At 34.8% G+C, this 22056-nt stretch overlaps 1 protein-coding gene across 1 annotated transcript in view; it reads right to left on the reverse strand.

Moving 5' to 3' along the window:
- CACNA2D1 (calcium voltage-gated channel auxiliary subunit alpha2delta 1) overlaps positions 1-22056 on the reverse strand; it is a 494736-nt gene that overhangs the window by 193216 nt on the left and 279464 nt on the right.

The raw sequence follows: 22056 nt of genomic DNA on the forward strand, positions 1-22056 counted from the left end.
GTAGAGAATAATTCAAAAAAAAAAAATGTAAGAATATGGCTTAATATTTTGCTGACACCATGACTTTTAAAAAATACATATATCACATGTTGAAATGATCAAAGAAAAGCACATCTGCACAATATTGGCAGAAATTTCTTCATGAGGTTCAGAAAAGGGATCAAGAATAATTGAATTCAGATAGCAAAAGCAGGGGCGCCTGGGTGGCTCAGTCAGTTAAGCGTGGAGCTTTGGCTCAGGTCATGATCTCGTGGTTTGCAAGTTTGAGCCCCACATCAGGCTCTGGGCTTGACAGCTCAGAGCCTGGAGCCTGCTTCCAATTCTGTGTCTCCTTCTCTTTCTGCCCCTCCTCCCTCCCTCCCTCCCTTCCACCCTCCTTCCCTCCCTCCCTCTCTCTCTCTCTCTCTCAAAAATAAATAATTAAAAAAAAATACTTAGACAGGCAAAGCATGAGATTGTCTAACAAACTAACACTTTGCTATTGTACCAAAGTGGTGGGTCAGCACTGACTCTTGAAGAATAAATGTATACACCCATTTCTGCCAGCCGTCAATAATGCTGAAATATGCCATAACTATAAATTATGGACATAAATTGCATCAGAGTGAAAATGGAAAGGATAAAAAATGAACAAAATGATTGTCAAGGAATTTAAAAGTTTCATTCCTTGAGGCTTCAAGACTAGTTCTATACAATGTCAGAATACTCCATTTATACTGATTTCCTTTTCCTTTCTTCTCCTGAACTGATTGAAGATAAAAATCCATCTTCCATATGTCTTCAGTAGTAACCTGAGCACTATGTAAAAACACATTTTTCTGTGTCTCTTTAACATTTAAAACATGGATACTCTAAAATTTTATTACAAGAAAACACAATAAGGGGTGCTTGGGTGATTCAGTCAAACATCCCAGTCTTGATTTCAGCTCAGGTCATGATCTCATGGTTTTGTGAGTTCAAGCCCCACATTGGGCTGACAGCAAAGAGCCTGCTTCGGATTCTCTGTCTCCCTCTCTCTCTCTGTCCCTCCCCCACTCACAGTGTCTCTGTCACCCTCAAAATAAACTTTAGGAAAAAAAAAAAAGAAAGAAAAACAATGCACATTTAAAAACAAAGGAAGTTAGTCAAAAATTCAATAAATTAGTGCTTCTTAAAATATATACCCCTTCACCCCACCCCATCTCCAAAATGTTCTATGGTCCTATGACGTTAGAATAAATAATAAAGTTAATTAAAGTCATCTCTTTTTGACTTCAGAGTCTCTGTATATGAATGCACGTTCTAAATCTCCAAGAGTAAAACACATCTTGTTTTGTTTCTCAAATTTATTTAGAGCAAAATCTGCCTCCTTTTTTTGGTTTGAGAAATATATCAAGAGTGCCTTAGTTCTATAAAAGACATCTCTCTGGGACACCTGGGTGACTCAGTCAGTTAAGCACCTGATCCTTGGTTTCAGCTCAGGTCACGATCTCAAAGTTCATGAGTCTGAGCCCTGAGTTGGGCTCTGCGTTGGCAGTGCAGAGCCTTTTTGAGATTCTGTCTCTCTCCACCTCTCTTACCCCCAAAAAAGATTGAATACAGTTAAAAAAAAAAAAATAAGATCTCTCTGAAGATGAAACAAACCAAAGACTATATTAATAAATGATAGAACATATAATTCATAATAGTGAATGAAGCCATGAGTTTGAATTTATTTCATTTACAATTAACAGAACTTTAAAAATTACCCTTTAATTCTTCTAGAAAGATTTAAGTAGCTAAAGAATCTTAACATGCATAAAAGTTCTAATTTCTGAAGCATTTCTTACAGCATAAATTCTGTAACAAAGTTAAAATACAAAATCAGAATTCATCACATACACAACATAAGAGAATCTTTTGAATCCACCCGAGTCCCAGATCTAATTACGAGTTTATTGATCCTTCTTGCAAACTCTATAATTTATACTTCAGAGACAATTTTCAACCTGAAATGTGGATTCCATCCAAAGATAAAATATTGAGTAAGTTTATCTTCATTTTAGACTTTATTTCTGCCAACTCCTTACTTATATTTACAAAATTGAAATCTAGAAAACAAGGTGAAGTTACATTAAATTTCAAGTGAAGAAAATCTAAGTTTATTTGAGAATTTCCAAATGTTTTTCCTTCTGTTATGATACTGTATCTTATATAAAATCTTATTACTTTTCTTTTAGAAACTCTATATTGCTTCTAAAACTTATTGAAAATGTGTATTGCAAAGCTTTTTTTAAAATTTTATGTATCTGCACAAGGCTTTCTAGACTCGGAAGATATGAGATCCCCAAAAATGATTTCTTGTATTCAGTAAACTGAAAAGAAAAACCTTAGTCATAAAATAATACTGTACATACAACAACCATTCTCATTGTAACTGGGTATTTTCTAACCCTACTTTTAAAAAGGTCTTTTATACAATGTTCATTTCTTACAGGGTCAAGATATAAATGCAAAGGAGGAGCACCTGGGTGGCTCAGTTGGTTAAGCATCTGACTCTTGGTTTCAGCTGAGGTCATGAACTCAGCATTCTTGGGTTCTAGCTCTGGGTCGAGCTCTGGGCTGACAGTGCAGAGCCTGCTTGGGATTGTCTCTCTCTCTCCCTCTCTTTCTGCCCCTCCCAATCTCTCTCTCTCTTTCCAAATAAATAAATAAACTTTAAAAAATAAATACATGAAAAGGAAACCAAAGTGTGACTTTTTAATAGAAAAACAACAGAACTTTAAGTACTTAATCAAATGTGTTCTTAGACATTTGTTGTGATTTAGTAAGAGAACAAGACCTTAATGGAATGTGCACCTGATTACACCCCCTGCCTTACAACAAAATTTCTTCTTCACTAACATATGTGATACAGCTTTTGTCTTAGGTGCATTTCTTTTTATAAATACACTTTCCCAAATCCTAAGCTTTGAATTGATAGCAAGCATATTCCATTATTCCCTTATTTTACCTAACAGAAAAGTTCAACTGATCCACTTTAGTAAGCATAAATCTGTGTAGGGTATCAGGATTTGGGGAAACTGTAACTGCATTTAATTTTTCAACCAGCACAACTTATGTGGCACTATGATACTAAAATAAGCGGCAAACATTCACAGAACATTTAATTTGTATAACCATACATAAATATTTTTTTCCACTCTCAGTTCTTCATGCCTTCTTAGAGAAAATTACAGTGATCTGCTTTACCGTGGCTTTTGTTTAGAGTTTCAGAATGGCTCAGGAATCGTTTTCAATATAAGCTAGAGGAAAATCCTAAGCTGGTGGAGTCATAATTCTTTTTCCTATCAGATTCATTTATAGCTATCTCTTCTGCTACGTGAAAATATATAAGATGTGTGTAGCTATGTTACACTAAATCAGGCTGAAATCAGATCAATCTTAAAGGGACTGGGATAAAAGACAATTCTTAGGAATAAAGGACAAGACACGCTAAACCAGCCCACATTTTGTGTTCCGGTGTTCTTTGATAGGAATAAATTTTGGTTAAGGTTAACTCGGTACTAAAAGAAAATTAGGAGGCGTAATTGTATAAAAACAGTTAAATGTTTTTATAATGAGGGGGTCAGAATTAATAAAAAGGAAGTATCAGCTGGATTCCTTCTTCCTTTAGCTGATCAATCAGCTGTCCCCTGCCTCAATCCTACTTCGACTTTGTACAGCAGATTTTTGGGGTCTCCCAACCAACAGAGGGAGCCACACCTCACTCGTTCAACAGTACTTTGGCAACCTTAACTCTGTACCGTGTTGGAGAAATGAAAGTGAAGACTGTCCATATCCTGGCCGTAGGAAGCAAATTCTGGCCCTCCTGACTCCTATGTGGCAAGAGACTGAGGCGCTGAGACACTTCCTCTCGTCTGCTCTAGATGAGGAATATCTCTTAGTATCATTGAATGCCATGACCATCCAAACCAAAACTTTCGCAGGTTTCAAAATAGGAGAGTTAAGAACTTCAGGTAGTTAAAACATTCCTCCTCTGTTTACAATCAGTTCAAGCATGTATGTGTGGGTGTGTGGGTGTGTTTCTGACTCATTCACCTATCCTGTCACTCAAAATTCCCTCAGTCCCTCCTCCAAAAAATATATAGTTGTACCAGTATCTTTTAATATTGTAAAAGTATGGCATACCAGCTAATTATCACAGGCACAGAATGCAAAATTGGGTCATCTGGTTTCTCCATTATCCTTCTGGCTAGATGTTTTCATGCACACTATTAACATCATCTTGGAAGGTATTTGCATTCAAATACAAAGATTCTTAGTGGATTTTAGGGTATTACATGCAGTGTGATAAGATAAAGCCAGCAACAGCCTCAAACTAGATTCACAGATTAGCTAAACCTTTAGAGAGCTATTTTCCATCATTTAAGCACCACCAGATGACAAGCACAAATTGTTTTGTTTCTGATTTTTAACCAAGTAGTTTAGTTATTTATTATCTCCTTGAAACAAATTTACCCAAATGTTCCATGCTAATATACTGCTGCTGCTTACTGAAATTGAAAACATCCCCTAGCAAGTTGAGAGATAAATTACTTCAGTATCCCTTTGTCTACTGGGAGTCAAAATTAAATCTGGACAAAATAGACCATTCCATCTTCAACGTGTATATTGCAAGTGACAGTCCCTTGCATGCCACTTTCCTATAAAAGTTGGCCTCTGATGAATAGAATGAATTTATGTTAAAAATCGGAAGCATAAATACAAAGCTTCCACGTGGAAGATGGTGCCAGCGAAAAGATTTAAATATTGGAACTGAAAATTGAGATTTTATAGCCAACATCTGAAATATATGACACATTGAAAATTCAAATAGAGATTAACTTCGTGTCCTATTTACCAATTCTCTTTTCTTGGCTGTACACTTGACTCTGCACTTGATCCACAGCCTGACATATTCTGAGCAACCATACTGTCTGCTAAAGTTGCTTCTCAAGAAAATCGCAGTCTTAGTATTTATCACTCTTCAGTTCCAAAACTGAAGTCAATCAGATGACTATTAAGGATACTCTTGTTATAAATGAATTGTGTTAATGGTTCCTGCCCACCAAGATCCATACTGTTTAGCCCAAATCAGTTATAATTTATGTTTCTGATCAATATATCTTTATCACAATCTGACCTGGTAAACACACATGCCACTGCCGTTGACTGTGCTCAAGTCAACCATGGTACGTGGGATGTGATAATCTGCACTGTGGCACTGTGTGAATAAAAGAACTTAGGAACCTATGTGTGTATGTGTGATGGCGTGTGCATGCATGTGTGCGTGTGTTGGCGGTGAATGTGAGCAAATATTTCCAACAAGAGTTCAAAGTGGTTAAAGCCGTATATTAAAGACAGTGGTTTTTGTGAAAAAAAAAAAAAAAGTATTTGTGTGTCATTATATTTGTTTGAGGTTTGAACATGTAAGCATGCTGTTGATGAAAATAAAAAGGAAAAATAAAGATGGAGATCAGAGTTGCATCAGGAGATTGGTGGTACCAGCTTACTGGACTGAAGACATGTGATATACCCACATTCACATCATATGACAAGAGATAATAAAAAGGACCTTACGCCTTCATCCTCACACACTCCTGACTGGAGAAACGTCAACTTTAAATTAAACCAAAAGTTTATGCATCTATCCTAACAGCCACACTGTGGCATCTTGCTGGAGAAAATTACATGAACAGCCCTCACATAGAGTAAGTCAGTGGTTCTCATGTTTTAACAACTAGTAAACATGAGGATCTGCTTTGTTTCTTTGTTTGTTTCCGACTCAGAAACCCTACTGTCTTTGGAAAACTGTTTCTTCCAACCACGTGATTCAGTTGGCTAGCAAATTACACTACACTACTCTGACCACAGAAACTAACAGGTGCCTAAATCTATCCAATGATATTATCTCATTTCCCTACTCCCTTCTTAGGAAGATTTCAGGAGTAGCTATGGTTGCAAAAACTGAAAGGTTTAATGAATCGTGGTGTGGCAGAGGCTACTTCTACTAGCTCTCAATTACGGAATTTATTATTTTTTTTCTTATGCTAGTTAGAATGTGTTTCTAAATCTTACAACTGATAGTACTGACACAAACATCACACTCCCTACAGTGTTTTTTTTTTCCTTTTTTCATCCTAATTTCCTGTCACTAACAGTCAATACTATTTGCCAGAACGTCAATTTCTTTTGGTGGCATTATGGGAACATAACTGTTCTAGGCCTAATTCCACTCTCTGTGTCCCAGATGCCAACTCCTCCTGCATCCGTGAAGACCCATTCCTTCCTCATCCCTTTCCCTTTCTGTGTGTCCATTTTCTCTTTATTCACATTCAGGTGGTTTGCAAAAAAGATGTGTGGTATAAAAACTCAGATGTATTCTGGCATAAAGCTTCTTCTCTTTTCTAAAATTTAAAATTCTAGCATATCTAGCAGAAGAAAAAAATCAAAGAGGCCAAAAAAATCACAATTTTCTTAGCTCACATATAAAAAAAATTTGTATTTTTCTAATAGTTCTGATACACTAAAGGTAAAAAAAAATCTGTTATTGCCAACTTAATATTTTATTATTATATTAGCAAGTAGCTAAACTTTTTAAGATGATTTCTATCAATTTCTTTACATCAGCTTCTCATCAGCCTTTAGAAATCAGTTGCATTAGTGGCTCAGTCGGTTAAGTGTCTGACTCCTAATGTCGGATGTATCTCACGTTTCACGAGCCTGTGCCAGGCTCCATGATGTCAGCCCCACATCAGGCTCCGCGCTGATAGCTGGATTCTCTCTCTCAGTCTCTCTTTGCCCCTACCCTGCTCACGAGTGCGCTCTCTCGCTCTCTCTCTCAAACCAAATAAACTTTAAAAAATTAGTGGCATAATAAAAAATGAAATAACTATACAAATATTTATTATATGTTTGAATATAACACCTTCTATTAAAGAAGATTGATATTGCTAAGATGGTTTCAAAGATTATCATAGAAAACTACCAATCATCTATTCTTTCTCTGACTCTCAGCATTCATTCATAAGAAGAAATACATACTGAGATTTATACGCATGCCTAGCCTAAGGCTAGAAATCTAAATACATGTGCTTTTTTGAGACTGGTTGTGAAAAATAAACTAGTACAGGGACGCCTGGTTGGCCCAGTTGGTTAAATGCTGACTCTTGGTTTCAGTTCAGGTTATGATTTCATGGTTCAGAGGTTGGAGCCCCGCATCAGGCTTTGTGCCATCAACCTTGGGATTCTCTCTCTTCTTCTCTTTTCGCCTCTCCCCAGCTCACATTTTCTATCTCAAAATAAATAAATAAACTTAAAAAAAATAAAGTAGTAAGGTATTATCTATCTCAATTTGCGTATTTGAAAGCTAAGAGGAACAGCAGTTGAATTGAATCTAAAACAGGTGTTCTTAATGCCCAGTCAAGTATTAACCCCTCTCATGCACTGTTATCATGAATATATAATAATCAACTTTTTAGAGACATCGAATTCCATAGATACCCTATGAAGTTCATCTAATAATAAAAAGAGTATCCAATAATCTTTGAGACACATTCATTTGTCTTGTCTCTTCTTTTAATGTTGCCTTACAATCTGTTTTAAAATATGAATTTAATTTTTTTTAAGTTTATTTATTTGGGGGGGGCACGAATGGGGCAGGAGCAGAGAAAGAGGGAGAGAGAGAATCTCAAGCAGGCTTCATACTGTCAGCACAGAGCCCAATGCTGGGCTCGAACCCATGAACTGTGAGATCATGACCTGAGCTCAAGGCAAGAGTCAGACATTTAACCAACTGAGCCACACAGGTGCCCCTAAAATGTGAATTTAATTTAATAGTAATTTCTTTAACCTAATTGAAGAAGAAAGACCTGGAAAATAACTTTGGCTTTTTAAAACTTGCTGCTACTTTTCACAAACACATTTTACATGTATTCATTGGGTAATTGCTATTATGTATTTGTAATATTATAGTTGTGGGGTTTTTTTTAAGTTGCCATTATGTTGCTAGCAAACTGAAGTATTCCTTAATAACTGCCCCAGCACATTAACCAATCAATGAGTCAAAGTCATCTAAGACGAGTCTTTACAACAAAAGACACTAGACTCAGGTGTCCTCACTATGTTTAATTACCTAACTACAAAGATGCTCAAATACTCCAACCCCAAGCCACACTATGAGGCTGGTGACAAAATTGGAAATATCATCCTACATGAGAAAAAAATATATGTAATATTCACCAAAGGAAATGTTCACCAGTTCTACATAAAAGAAATCAAAAACTAAGTTGAAAAAAAGGAGGGATAAAATTGTTTTGATTGAGTAGAAACAGCATTCTATTATGTGCCTACTCAGTGGTTATACAAGGACTGCAATGTTGTATGAACTACTATTGAATGGGCAGATAAATGAATAAATGAGTAACATAAGCCTAGAAGGAACTCCTAGAAATTCTAGACTAAAAATAACAGCAAAATACACACAAACATACACGTGTGCACCCATACATCGCATCAGGGTAGAGAAAAAGTACATAGCTCTAAAAAAGTTTGAAGTAAACTATAGACCACTTTCACTCTATAGGAAATCAAAGAGGAATTCCAATTGGACTGTGATTTTAGAGTTTCTTGGTTGTTGAACTTCAAAGATCAATTCCTATTAAACAGTGAGAGCTGTAGCAGTATATTTCTTCATTTGATAAACTTTACTAAGAATCTGCCTGTAAGGTGTTTTTAGTGCTCCAAATGATATTGATAAATATATTATTTAAACTGTAGAAGAAAAGCAAAAGTAGAATATCTGAAGATAAATATATTATTTTCTTTAGCTACCAAATCTCCCAGGAAATTCAGCCTAGAATTGTACAACCACATCCATGATGCTGAGGAACTTTTTTTAATCTCCTTTAATCTATAACTCTAATGTAGCTTTGGGTATAATCATCTAAAACATTAAAATTTAATCCACTAACATATTTTATTTTCTATGTTTCTTCCTATTGACTTTGACAGCCCACAGATTTTCTTGACTCATGATCAAAGTTAACAGTTCTTCGTCAAAACAGTATATGATGTCCTAGTAACAGAGTCGTGTTAATTTTATCCAATTGTAATACTAGCACTGCCTTTTCAAATTAATCATTATAAACTTCAGAAAATTATCATACTAACAACAAAACATAAAGACTCACACTAGGGCCAATGAATTAGTGAGTATAAAATAATCTGGCAAAAATCAGAGCTTCAAAGACTATTAAGCTGGTAAATTAAATCAATTTATCTTTCATTGGACTTAAGGGGCTATAATAGTATCAGAAAGAAGAAGGAGAAGAGATTTTTATATGTGTCCATTATGTGAATGGCATTTACGTGTATTACATCATTAAATGCTAGAAAATTCTCTGAATATATGATAGATATGATCTTCTCGAAAATAATAAATTGATAAAAAACTTAATCAACCTTATATCATGGTAGTTTGCTTGTTGATTTCCTTTCCCTTCCTCCTCTCCATCCCAACCCCCTCTATTGAGACAATTGGTTTCCATCATGAGGTGACAATTTGGGCTAATACATCATTGTTCAGCCTGGATATTTTATTAGGTTTAAGTTCTATCTGGCAATAGTCTTAAAAGCCCACCTTATTAAAGCAGAGAGGAGATTTCTACATTTAAAAAAAAAAAACAGATAACTCTATATACAACAACAAAACTAGAAATTCTAAACAATAAGCTAGAGTTACAACTTAGCATATGGAATAAGGGATGTTCCTTCCCATGAGGAAAGAGTTGCTGAGATTTTCTTGAGTGCGGGTGGAAGAGCAAAGGGAGAGCTAAGAGTAAACTACGTGTGATCTGGCTCCTCTTACAGGTAGAAAACACAGCAAGAAAGAAAAGGTGTTTGGGAGAAATTCTAGAGCAGAGGGGGAAATGCCACCTTTCCTATTCAGGATTTTGGAATAAAGCCTTTTCATGCCTCGTGGATGCTCATGAACCTTTTCATGTTGTGGAAAACTTTTCTAATGTTCCCACTTCAAATCAAAGTTTAGGTACCTCTCATAGGACCTGATTTTTTCCTCCTCTATATATCAGAGAGAAAAACACTAGGTAAGTACCTCACTGGTTTGTTGTGTGGAATTAATGATGCAAAGATCAGCTAAACCCCCTTCCTCAATCCTTGTACTTAACACACTATATTGTGTTCACTCGTCTGAGCCCTGTAAGGCGAGAGACAGTATCTTGATCATCTTTGTCCTCAATGTCTCGTTGGAGGTCCATCAAAAGTTACGTTACAGGGACTACTGAACAAACCTGCCTTCCTCACAGAGCTGTTGAGTTACCAGCTTAATTGTCTTTATCCTCTACAGACAAGGTCTTTGAGAACAAGTTTCTACCACTACCTTTAGTTTGATTCCCCAGAAGCAGACACTTGCTTAAGATTTAAGCACAGATCATCCATGTGAGAGGTGATCCCAGGACACACTAATGGGAGAGTGGAGAAAGGAGACATGGAAACAAATGAATTCAATAGGAGGTGTGTTAAAGACCAGGTGGGCAAGTGCGGCTCACTTCTTCTCAGAACTGCTGTTTCTCAAGGGTAGTATTCACCCACACCAATGGTCACTGCTTGAAGGCGTTCATTTCTGCAAATTTCTGTTCCCACTGAGGGGGTGGGGGGGCAAGCAAAGATTTGCAGATGCTTGAGTAGAAAACTATAGGAGTGTGTATGTGGGCTGAGGAGATGTGGGCAGGGAATGAACATCTATCATAGGCACATGAAGAGTATTGTTGAATTATTTACTGAGCCCTTGGCTAAATCAAAACATGGCTTTAAGCACTGACTAGTTAGCAGTGTGACTTCTTGGGCTTTGGTTCCTCAACTACAAAATGATGAGTCAGTTGATAAATATGGTCTCTATAATCATTCCACCTATACATTTTGATATTTCCTCTAAGTGTTTTGCTTTAGATCACCCAAGAAGACACAGTAGCCGCGTTCATCTATTTCTTTCGGAGAGTCTTTGATTACTTTCTCTCTCATGTGAACACTCAACAGATCTAAAGAGATATCTTTCAATTCTGAAAAACAAAGGCAAAGCTTATTCTTTTTTATTCACTTGCCATTCCTCTGACATATTTCTGTAAAAACATGTACAAGGGTAAGAAGAAGTTCTACATCACCATTTTTCTTTATATCTTGAAAGATCAGGTCAAAGTACATTCATGTATCCCTGAAAAATAGAAACTGTTTTTCTGAGGATGGACATGTTGAAATGGAACTATCCACTAAATGGCTTAAATGAAAGCCATTATAAGACGTAATATGAAAAAAAATCAGCCCCATTAATCCTACCAGATAACAATCTGGCAATCTCTTCATTATTGTATGAATTAGCTGTCCTAATCATGTAGGACAATCAGGTGGATCAACCGCTGCTACCTTTCATTCATGTAACGACATACCATTCATTTGTATTTAACCAAAGGAGAAATCAGTTTTTCTAGGGGACAGATTACCGTTTCATGCTGTACTACGGCTCTGTGAAAATAGTTTTGCTAACACTACAATGGAAAGAAGGCTGATGCAGAAGACATAAATAGAATAATTTCTGGCATTTTAGAAGCCCTCCATTCCATCTGAATAATACATAATTGCTTTGGAAACAAATTCCTAGTAGCCTATACTTCATTAGCCTAGTTTTAGTAACTGTATTTAATTAAGTTGTATTTCAAAGAGCTTTTTTAAATTCTAACTGTTCACTCAGATATAACTTGCCTCTAATTAAAACATGCATAATTGTTAAGTGTTAATGTATGAAAGCCAGAATCCAAAAGATTCTCAAGTAATCCATAAGACTCTCAAAACACTCCTTGTAACGTTGTATACTGCATTTCATCTGCTGTCCCGAATTTTTAAAAAAGAGAAACAGAGTAAGAAAATTCTGTGGACCATGCTTTAGTCCTAAGGCATACTTTTAAACATTATTTGTTTTAATTTTTATAATGTGTAAGTTTTAAATAAAATATAACCTTTGTTCTTAAGAGTATTAAAGATTTTTTTCAATATATTATAGACAGAGTTGTACCAAGCAGCGGCAACATGATGTAATACAAATGACAATTAAAAAAAAAATCTGAATTCTATTCCTTGGTTCAATTATTAGTTTCTTGTGGCAAACAAATTAATCTATCCAAAGTTGTTTGTGTTCTAATTTATCAACTGGGCAAAAAACTTCAAACGGTTGCAGTGATAACTTAATGTTATAATTTAACTGAAAGAATTTTGCAAATTTTGAATACAGATATATAAAATTAATATTATTTTCTAGTATTCAAATTACATTTAGATGGTTTTATACAATTGTAACCAAGGCCATGATTTAAGTATCCAGAAAATATTTGTTTCGGTGATACAATTTTACAAAAAGAACAGAATAAGAGAAAGTTGAAATATCAAATGAAATTTTCCAAAAATTAAAATAAAAGCCATTTACCTTGCCTAAGTGTAAGTAATGACATACACATAGTTTTAAGCAGGAATTTGAGGACAAAGGAAGATTGATCAGCTAAAGAACTTGCCTAAATGAAGTTATTTCAATCACCAGAGGCTGGTGTCACTTCAGTGGAAAGCAAAAATCCTGCAGAGAAGTCAAACCAATTATAGAGTTGTCTACATTTTAAACTACGCTTCCAGATGTGTTACTGAACAAAGGAACACATCAACATACTCCTCTTTTGATCATGTTGACTTATTTCCTAGTGCATAAGAAAATCAGTATGAAAATATTCTACATTTAAAGAATCAAGAAATTTCAAAGTCAATATCCAGGTGAGAAGTGGGAAGAGAGGGTATTAGCAGCCAATTAACCTTCACAGACACAATTTCCTCTCTACAAAATTGGAAGGCTGTGTTTTTTCCTCCCATCTGTGGTATACTTTGGCCACTAACATGGGTTATTTGTTGAGTAAAAATTAAGCGGCTCTAGACACACCCAAGAAAAATGAGTAAATTAAAAGGAGAGCTAGTGAAATTGTCATTTTTATTTTACGTGTTAAAGGTAAAATTTTCAAACTATATGCAACACTGTACATGAGAAACCTAAAAATGATCAAAGCTAATAAATGGTAATATACATAACGTCCTTTCCATTCAGCAAGTTATCACAATAATGCAAAATCACAATAATGCAACTGACCTAGTATTGTTTGCAAACCACTTAAGATTGCTCAGAAAAAGAAATCATATCTTAATAAATATAGAAAGTTGAGGAAAGTTTGAGCTAAGAATTTTTATTATGAACTTTAGAAAATGTTAGTATTTATAGCGCCACAACATAAAATAGAGGACACCAAATTAAATATGAATTTTGAATAGTGAATTTTTCTCAGTAAAAAGTATGTTTCCAATGTATACAAAAGACATATTTGTTGTTTATCTGAAACTCAAATGTAATTGAGTACATTATGTCCTAAATCTAGTAACCCTAATTTGTAAGATACTATCATATCAATGAAATATATTTTATATTATTTCCACTGTATTGTATTTCCAACAATTTAAAAATTCACTAGTGTTGCAGGTATAATTTGGAAGGGAGGAAGATACTGTACCATTGAACACTAGCTTTGAAATTAATCTGAAACAATGATCTCAAAGGACTGACATAAAAATTACAAACTGCTCTAGCCTTTAGGCCTCCTAGAAAGGCAATGGAGTATTTGTTTTGCAAAGTTGGAATAAATCTTTAGTCAAATGCATTGTATGCTTCAATGGTATTTCTAATTTTGCATATAGAATTATCTTGCATTGTTCATTTAATTATCATTTTGAAATATGCGAGGGTATCATCAAAATGATTGCATCTATAATCTAGCAGTGTGTTATTTACCGATTGTTTGAGGAAAGTCACAAAAGAGAAAACTGGCTGTCGTACCTCCCATCCGGCAGATCACCTACGTTGATAGCCATGACCTGAACAGTCAGGTAGTTACTTCAATTCAAACCTTACGTTATGTGATTCTTCTAACTCCACAACTAGGTTAAAAGGTACAACCTTCCCAGACAGAGGTCATTCCTCATGTCAAAGGCACACAAAATGCTGACACCTTGCTAAAACCCACAAATTAAGAATTTTAAGTGACACTTAAGTAAGGTTGTTCCTGTTGCCACCAGTTGTTTTGTTGAGATGATTAAAAGTCTAGCTTCCTCAGGAAATCATGAAAAGGACGCAAGACTATCTGCAATAAAAACTATAGACACTTACAATTTCTAAACTAAAGGCAAACCGGTCATGTATAAAAAAAACAAAGTAGACTGAAAAAATCAGTGATAAATTACATATAATTAAAAAATATGTATTTTCAAGATTTTATTTCCCTAAAAGTTAGTTTAGTCATTGTAGACTTAATCTCCAATTTCCCTAAGTATAAAATAATAGCTCAATCACAGAATTGAAGTTTGATCATTTCACTATTTTTCTCCAAACTTAATTTAAGTGACTCTTGGATCCATAGTAGCATCTAAAAATGGCAAATTATGCAAAAGGACATAATAGACCATCAGCTCTCTACATATATAATACAAATTTATTTGTGATAAAATACCACTTTCACAAATTTGGATGCCTTAAAAATTGTAACAACAGTTTTATTGATGTCTGTATGACCACTTATTGATATTTAATTGACTAGTCATTGACTCATACCTGGATTGGGTGTACGGATATCAAGAAAGTTATATATGAATTGCTCTGATGGAGATTTTTCTGAATTCTTCTCTCCAGCCACCAATGTCCTTTAAGCATTATTGTTTTAAGGTATATGATTCCATTCTTAGAGCAAGCTACAAAACACCTATTCAACAGGCTAGTTAAAATAAATATTGCAGCAACAATAGTTTTCTAAAATTCAGAAGGAGGAGGGGCGCCAAATAGTCTCCCCACCACCTCTGTCTCCATACACCTGTATACAAAGTATTATACGCTTATATACAAAGACAATAGAAAACAATCTAATATCGTTCTTTAAGTTGTTTTTAATCCTTACCCGCACAAAACTTCAAGTGAAACATTTTCAGTAACGTATGAGCTTTGTACATGCACACAGGAAAAAGAGGGCCTAAGATTACCAGCACTCCTTTTTCTTCCCAGAGAGAATACAGCACATGAAACATATATGCATGCTCTCATGAATACTGAAAAAGGCTTGCACTGAACTTGATGAGGTACAGAATAGGATTCAAAAAATAAATGCTGGCTGACCTTTGTAGAGCTGTATTTGTAAAACAAGGTATAAACAACAATAATGATAACACTGTCCATTTATTAATAATTTAGCATACAAAACTATACTATCTCATGTAATACTCTCAATTATCAAGATGTATATTATTATAATCTACAGGTAAGGAAACAGAAGTTCAGGAAGAAAAGCCAATTTCTCAAAAGTTTCTGAGTAGCAAAATACAATCTGAATCTAGATCTATCTAACTTGAAAGCTCGTATAATTTCCTTTAGAGCAACGAATGTCCTCTTCTCATTTAATAATATCAGACTAGTATTCTATGTATTTGTAAATATATTAAATTTAACGATGAACAACACAAGCATCCTTAGCATCGGAATACTAAGTCTTAAATCTCAATTTCTAAATAACAATATTCCCTCCTGGTTGGCTTCTAAAATGCTATTTTCTGCCATTAGTGAAAGAAAATCAGCTCATTGAAGCTAAAACTTTCTCTGAATTGATCTCTGTGCTTCTTTAAATCTCCCTGTTTATTGCCAGCAAGCCCAAGTGTAATGGAATTGACATAAAAGGAACGATGACAATCACAGGGTGTAAGGGTACATAAGGAAGACAAGGTTTCATCTGCTGAGAAAAGGGTGTCAGAAAATACTGTTTCACTACGGTATATTTCCCTAGAGGGCAGCCAAAATAGCTCAAGGATGAGGGAAACACAGTCAAGTGTGTTGGCAAAATACTATCATCTTTGGATAGGAATATATTGAGCATGGCATATTTCCTTAGATAATGTCAAAATTCATGTATTAGTAATAGTTTATTTACCATCTCATCTAATTCTTTGAACATTCAACTTACCAAAAAAACAAAAACAAAACAAAAAACAAAAAAAGTAAACAAAAACGTTTGTAATGTGAATAAAACAGGCACAGAGGCTTTACAAAAAACCAGGTTTAGAACTACAAATGAATTTTTATATCTTTAAAGACTTGGTGTTAATATGTAGGATTTAATATATAAGGGGCAACTGGGTGGCTCAATAGATTCAGCATCTGTCTTCGGCTCAGGTCATGATCTCTCGGTTCACAAGTTCGAGCCCTGCATCAGACTCTGTGCTGACAGCTCGGAGCCTAGAGCCTGCTTCAGATCCTCTGTCTCCCTGTCTCTCTGTCCCTTCCCCACTTATGCTCTCTGTCTCTCAAAACTGAATAAACGTTTAAAAATTTTTAAAATAATAAAATAAAATACTAAACACACACCAAAATGTAATTGCAAAATATGTAATGGAGTGACTTAAAAAAAATAAATTTACACAAAAAATGTTGCCGCACTATGCAGTCAACTTAACTGTCCACACTTCTGCTATAACTCAATAAACCTTGCTTTAAATGTGGTGACAGCACAGATAATGCCTGTTTAATTACCTGTTTTGTGGACTTCTTTTGCTTTCTATGTACTTTTGGTATCAGGTATCCCAGCAGGAAACCCTTTGTAACCAAACTGCTCTGCACAAACAAACCTGCAGGAAGCTTGGGAGCAGTTAAAGTTAAACTCCTGACACACATCAGTTTCTTCAAAGGGAGAAGCTGGAAAATCCATCCGCAAGCAACTCAGAAATCAGCTCTGATTTTTCTATGTAATCGACCTACACTCTATAATCCCACATAATATATTGCTACCCTACTTTTAAAAGAATTATATCTCTCCTCTTACATTAACTGCACCTCTTTAAAAGTATATAAATAATTGAGAAAGAACTATAATTTTAGTATAATAGCAAATAAACTCTCATTTTCTCCCCAAAAAGGAGCTGCTCATATGCACAATCTCAAGTAACAAGTTCATATATAAAATCTCCATAAGCAAAATTATTAATCACTATTAATCATTTACATCTACTTTTTTTTTTTTTGAAGTGGGCTAGAAGGGGAATAGAAATGGTAAGCCAAGTAGATTTCTCTTTTTCACAAAAATATGCTTGGACTTTCTTCCTCAAAGGTTTTTGTAAAATTCTATAACCTATCATGAAAATTTCTTAAATTTTATAGTTTCCACAATACCAAGTTGACTAGCATTAATGTGATTATATCGACTACCTTTCAAACCATGCAACAGATGTTTGATACCCTTTGAAATCAAAGTGTTTTGATGAATTTAATTTGCTCAACAGTAACCTTGAATTTTACATCACCTGAAGAACTTTAAAGCGGTTGGAAGATAGAGCTTTCTTGGCACTCTCAGGCAGAGCTATGAATTATGGTACAACCGCCCGTCTTCGTTCTAAATTCACAAAGCTTTCAACATAGCCAAGCAGGGCTTTTATAGTTAGACCTTGGGTTTTCTTGTCATTGATGTTTCTTTCTGAGAGTCACAAAGCATGAATCAAGACAGTTTATAATCTTCAATGAAATACCCTTGACATTTGAGAGTACTGAGAAAAGGAACAATAGCAAGTAGGTCAAACAAAGCCCCCATGCCAGAGAACCGGATGTTCTAAAGTTCCACAACATTCTGTTGGTGTTTGTTCCACATACATTCAGATAAGAAAATAGAGAGCCTGATAAAAACGGCATTCAATGTGAACATCCATTTTTGGACTAAAATTATTCATGTTTTCTTCCATTGTCACTTGCAGCCACAAACTAATAACTAATTATGCATCAGAATATAGAATTAAAAGCTTGCAAGAAAAAAAGAAAACTCTGATATGAAAATCTAAGTTATCAGATCAAAAAGATGATTTCAAAGGGGCACCTGGGTGGTTCAGTCGGTTAAGGATCCGACAATTGATTTTGGCTCAAGTCATGATCTCACTGTTCATGGGATGGAGCCCCAAACGTCAGGCTCTGCAATGACAGCATGGAGCCTGCTTGTGATTCTCTCTCTCTGTCCCTCCCCGCTTATCTACCTCTCTCTCTCTCTCTCAAAATAAATAAGTAAACATTAAAAACAAAAGATAATTTCATGAACCAGAATTTCAGGGGAAGTTAATGTATAAGACAAACGTGCCAGTTCTCACCACTCCTATTTAACATAGTACCAGAACTCCTAACTAGGGCCATCAGGTGAGAAAAAGAAATGAAAGGTATCACAATTAGAAAGGAAAAAGTAAAACTCTCTATTTGTAGACAACATGATTTTATATATAGAAAATTCTAACCACTCGACCAAAACATTGCTAGATCTAGTCAACGAATTCAATAAAATTGCAGGATGAAAATTAACATACAAGAATCATTAGCTTTTTTATGCACCAAAAACAAAATTTCTGAAAAAGAAATACATTGACTCCACTTACAACAATATCAAAACAATAAAACATTTAGGAATAAACTGAATTACGGAGGTGAAAGATCTCTATGCTGAAAACTACAAGACATTGATGAAAAATCAAAGACATACGTAATGGTAAGGTATCTTGTGTTCATGGATTGCAAAGTTAATATTGTTAAAACAGCAATACTACTGAAAGCCATTTACAGATTCAATGTAATCCATCAAGATTCCAACTGCATTTTTTACAGAAGTTGAAAAAACATTCCTAAAATTTACATGGAACCACAAAAGACCCCAGATAACCAACAAAATTCTGAGAAGGAAGAAGGCAGATGGCATCACAATTTCTGATTTCAAGCTACCCAACAGTAAAGCTAGACCCATCAAAACAGCATGGTACTGGCATAAAAAAAAAAAAAAAAAAAACACAGACCAAGAGAACAAAATGAGAAATAAAAATTCAGAAATAAACCCAAGCATATATGGTCAACTCATATGTGACCAGGGAGCCAAGATACCCGATGGAGAAAAGACAGTCTCTTCAATAAATGCTGCTGAGATAATTGGATAGTCACATGTAAAAGAATGAAACTGGACCTTTATCTTACACCATTTACAAAAAGTAACTTGAAATAGACTAAAAACTTAACGTAAGACCCAAAATCATGAAACTCCTTGAAGAATACATAGGAACAAACTTCCTTGGCATGGGTCAACTGGTACTACAGCCAACTAAAAATTTCTTGCATGGTGAAAGAAAACAAAACCAAAACAAACAAAATGACCAACAAAGTGAAAAGACAACCTAAGGAATGAGAACAAAAATATTTGCAAATCATCTATCTGATAAGGGGTTAATATCCAAAATATATAAAGAATTCATGGAAGTCAATAGCAAAACAACAATGAAACATACACACACACACACACACACACACACACACAGAACCAAATTTAAAAATGGGCAAAGGATCTGATCTCCAAATATGATATATGAAAGGTCAACAGGAAAATGAAAAGATACTCAACATCACTAATCATTAGGAAAATGCAAATTAAAACCACAGCAAGGTATCACCTCATGTCTGTTGGAATAGCCATCACTAAAAAGACCAAACAAACAAACAAACACTGATATGGTGATAGAGAAAAGGGAACTTTTGTGCACCATTGGTAGGATTAAAAGTTGGTACAGCCAGTGTGAAGAACATTATGAAGGATCCTCAAAAAATTAAAAATAGAGCTATTGCACAATCCAGCAATTACACTTCTGGAAATATATCCAAAGGAAATGAAAACACTAATTCAAAAAGGTATCTGTACCCCCATGTTCACAGCAGCATTATGTACAGTACCCAACACATGGATACAACATCAGTGTTTGTCCATGGATAAATGGATAAAGAAGCTGTGGCAAACATGTTCAATGGAATACTATTCGGCCATAAAAATGAGGAAATTCTACCATTTGTGACAACATGGATGGACCCTGAAGGCATAATGCCAAGTGAAGTAAGTCAGAGAAAGACAAATACTGTATGATCTCACTTATATGTGGAAACTTCTAAAAACAGAAACAAAAAACTAATGGAAAAGGAGATCAGACTTGCCTTGTTACTACAGACAGGGGGTGAGGGAAAGGGGAATTGGAGGAAGATGGTCAATAGCTACCTACTTTCAGTTATAAGACAAATAAGCAGAAGGAACGTAATGTACAACATGAGGACGATAGCTAACACAGCTGTAAGGTACAGAAGAAAACTGTTAGGAATGAACCCTAATGCTTGTCATCACTCGGAATTTTTTTTCCTTTATTATTATATCTTTCTTTTACTGTAATTACATGAGAAGACAGATGTCAGCTGAACCTACTATAGCAATCATTTCACAATGTATGTAAATTACCATGCTGTATGTGTTAAACTTATACAATGATGCATGTCAATTATTTGTCAATGAAAATGGGAGAACAAAAATTTCAAAGAAAACCCTATAAAAGCTAGAGAAATATCTGGGGAGCCTAAGGATTAACATCTATGCTATTAAAATAACAGAGACATTGATATTTTCTGTCAGATGGTTTCATTTCCCTTTTAGCCAAAGAAATAGGCTATAGTCATCTTGAATATATCATTTGGTCATTTTTACTCAGCATAAGGATTATGAAAAAAGAATTTAGTAGTTGAACCATCAAACACACATTTTAGATTTATTATAACTTGGATTCTATAATTTGTTCTCTCTCGAGTGTAACTAATACTCTTTATTTATAAAACCAGAAACGCTCAGAACATGAAAACATAAAATACTTAAGATTTTCAAATAAAAGTCTGAAAATGTAAAATTGATTAGATTTTACCGTTTGTGAGCTGTAAGACAATGGGATTCCAACACTGATACAAATACAAACAGCACAGAAATGCTTTCAGGACATTTTAATGGTTTAAAATAGCTATGCTAAAATATACATGTGTGGGTTTCTACTCAAAGCAAGAATATAATTTATCAAAATCAGTATTTTGATTCTGTACTATGCTTGTATTTTTTAACATTTCACAGTTGTGTTTTTTTTTTTTTTTTTGGAAATCTTTAAAAATATGTTTCAAAGGGGAAACAGCACATCTGTAAGCAAAATCAATCTCAATGAATGTAATGATTATATATATGTTTTTGCTGATGGCAGGTTGTTGTATACTTTGCAGATTCTACCTGGAAGCAAGCAGGAGGAACATAAGAAGCGGGGGGGGGGGGGGGGGGGGGGGGGGATGGACTAAATTTGATTGCTAATAAAATTTCAGTTATACTTGTTTAGGCAACATTGAATGTCATCAATTTCTTAATAATCTTAATAATTTCTTAATCATTTATACTTTTTATTTAAAAAAAGTTTTTTGAGAGAGATAGAGAAAGAGAGAGAATGTGAGCGCATATGCATTAGTGGGGAAGGGGCAGAAAGAGAGGGAGAGAGAACATCCCAAGCAGGCTCTTCAATGACAGTGCAGAGCCCAATGCAGGGCTTGATCCCATGAACCAAGAGATCAGGACCTGAGCCAAAATCCAGGGCCAGACACAACAGACTAAGCCACCCAGGTGCCCCTATATTTCCTTTATTGAAGCTTGATTCCACTTCACAAAGACCTGTGTGAAGGCTTCCATGCATTATTTCAATTAAGTATCAAAACAACCATGTGCTATTGGTACCAATATTATTCCCATTTTGTTGATGAAGAAACTGCAGTTTAAGGATTAAATAAATAGCCAAAAATCACACTATATGAAATAATGAAACTCTTTTTGGCGTCTTGGTTGGCAATCCTATTTATCAGAGTATGTCCCTTTTAACTGTAATAATTTTTGACTTAATGGTCCAGAAATAATTTTAGACTTAATATTAAAGTAGATAACCAAATATTCTGTTGAATGAATTGGAATCCGAAGCACACCCTGAATCAATACTTTTCATGTGCAAATGGTACCCCCTTTAGGGGGCTGTTTAAATATCAAATGATTTATTTTCTGCTTTACAGAAAGCACTGGTTTA

Source organism: Lynx canadensis, chromosome A2 (genome assembly GCF_007474595.2).
Source record: "Lynx canadensis isolate LIC74 chromosome A2, mLynCan4.pri.v2, whole genome shotgun sequence".
Lineage (NCBI taxonomy): Eukaryota > Metazoa > Chordata > Mammalia > Carnivora > Felidae > Lynx > Lynx canadensis.